Below are 2,556 nucleotides of genomic sequence, written 5' to 3'. Positions count from 1 at the left end.
AAAAAAAAAAAAAAATTATTATGCAGTATCCTGCCTGTAGGCCAGAAGAGGGTACCAGATCTCATTGTGGGTGGTTGTGAGCCACCATGTGATTGCTGGGAATTGAACTCAGGACCTCCAGAAGAGCAATCAGTGCTCTTAACCGCTGAGCCATCTCTCCAGCTCTTATTTCATTCTTTGTATATTGAGGCAGAGTCTTAATGTTGTTCCTTTTGGAGACTACAGCATCGCCCTGGACTGGAAGCTGCACAGGCCCAGGGCATTTCTCTCAGAAGCCCCTGTGTGCCCCGTTAAAAACGGGTCACCATGAGCCCTCTCTCTTTCTCCCCTTCTCTCCTTTCGTCTCTTCACACCCGTCCCTCACCTGTTGTTACCCCCCCATTAAAGTGCACCCACGTGGGACCGCCGCGTGTCCGTGACTCCTTCCTCACCCTGCACCACCGTGTGTCTCGCGTAAAGTCTCTACCCTCCACTCTCCAACCCCGCAGACAAGACAAAAAAAATAACATTTTTGGTGCCATCGTCGACTCAGGAACCTTTCCTTTCCGGTGCCCTCGCCTGAGGCCTTGACTCTGGGGTTTTGGCACCTCCCGGAGCTCGGGGCCTCTCCCAGGACAAGGTCAGGACTGACCCCACGTGTTCAATGCGGCCATCTACCACCAACAGCGGCTGATTCGTGAGTTCACCTGGGTTGGCTCGCTGTCCCATTACGCCCAGAGACCTTTCTGATCTTTTTTCTGTCCTCTACAGGCTCCCTATGGTGCGAGCACCTCTCGGCTGTGATGGACAGCCCCAAAGGCTTAATCGCCCCCTCCTAGCCGGGTCTGTTTCCCGTCGGAAGCTAGGTTCGGGTCGATTGGGCTATAGCACGGCCCCCTGATTGCTTGGACGCCTGTAATTAGGGCTGCTTTGTTCGTGGCACCTCCGTGTGCCTTCTGCGGATAGTTTCACGGTTCTAGCCATGGGTGCTAAGCCTTCTAAAACGATTCCCCCAGCCTCCCCTCTCGGGCAGCTGCTGGAAGCTCTGAAACCTCATGCCCTGATTCCCTCCGTGAAGTTATCTACATTAATCCGTCTTTGCTCTAAAACTTGGCCAAAGTACAATTTACAGAGTTCCTTCAGGTGGCCTTCTCAGGGTTCATTTGACCCCGATATTGTAAGGGAATTGACTAATTTTTGTCATCGTTCAGCTAAATGGAAAGAAATGATGTACATTATGGCATTTTTTTACATGGCCATTAAAATTGACCCCTCCGCTGCATCTCACCATTCACCTGCACACATGTTCTTGTCAATGCCGTCCCTCCAGGAACCCTCTGCTCCCGCCCCGCCATGGATCCTGCGGACAAACCTCTACTCCCCCCACCCCCAGGCCTCGAGGGGCCACTCGCTCTCGCTCTGCCCAGTCGAGTGACAGCGACAGCTCACCCATTCCTCCTTCCTCTAAGGTCTCTTCTAGGCACAGGAAGGACTCACCTAACGCCTCTAAACTTTCCAGGTCCCCAAGAAAGTCCCGTTCCAGATCTGCAAGGACTTCGCCTAGCCCCTCCGATAGAGTCCCTCATAAATATTCGTCCAACAGGTCACGCAAGCAGCTGGAGGCTCCCCCCCGCTCCCCCCCCCCCCCGCCCCACCACAGGTCACAAAGGCGGCTGGAAACTTCTTCGGACTCTTCTCCTTCCCCCTCCCGTCCTACCCCTCGATCTTCCAAAGCCCCTCTAGGCTCCCGCTGTCACTAATCACCATTCTCCTGTTGTTAAAACACCCATACCTAAGGATATCAGGTTCCTAAAAGCCACAGCAGCCCCCTATCAGATCTGCCAAAAGATAACGGCCCAGAGTTTACTTCCCAGATTTCTCAAAATCTGTCTAGGGCACTTGTAATCCCCTGGAACTTCCACATACCGTACCACCCTCAGTCTTGAGGTAAGGTAGAACGGACTAACTGCTCTTTAAAGGAAGCTCTCATTAAGATGTCACAGGAACTCCACCTCGACTGGGTAAGACTTCTGCCCCTTGCTCTTCTCAGGCTTCGGGCTCTCCCAAAGGGCCCCCTTTTCATTTCACCCTTCGAACTCATGTATGGGCGGCCGGTTTTAACCGCTGGCCTCTCATCGGGAACCTCTCCCCTTCCTGATCACCTGTTCATTCCCCTCCTTTTCCACTTACGTTCGCTACTGTGGTACTGTGGGACTTCACAGATCACTCATTACCTCAACCATGTGCTAATATATATCCACCGCCGGTTAAAATAGGAGATAAGGTATTACTCTCACCTCTAGGCCAGCGTCCCTCACCTCTTTCCCCTAAAAGGCAGGGTCCTTTCAGAGTAATTCTAACTCCCACAGCTGCCAAGCTTGAAGGAATTCCCCATTGGATTCATCTGTCACGTCTTAAACAGTTCATCTCCACGGCTCAAGATAATCCTTCATACACGGTAACCCAGACAGGACCTTGTTCTCTTAAGTTCCAAAGGACACCAGGTTCAGCCCCCTCTACTCCAGTCTAAGGAAAACAGTGGTCCCATCTATCACTTAATCCTCCTGTGTTAACACA

The sequence above is a fragment of the Microtus ochrogaster genome, unplaced genomic scaffold (assembly GCF_000317375.1).
Source record: "Microtus ochrogaster isolate Prairie Vole_2 unplaced genomic scaffold, MicOch1.0 UNK81, whole genome shotgun sequence".
In the NCBI taxonomy this organism is placed as follows: domain Eukaryota; kingdom Metazoa; phylum Chordata; class Mammalia; order Rodentia; family Cricetidae; genus Microtus; species Microtus ochrogaster.
Note: the sequence above shows the minus strand (reverse complement) of the source record.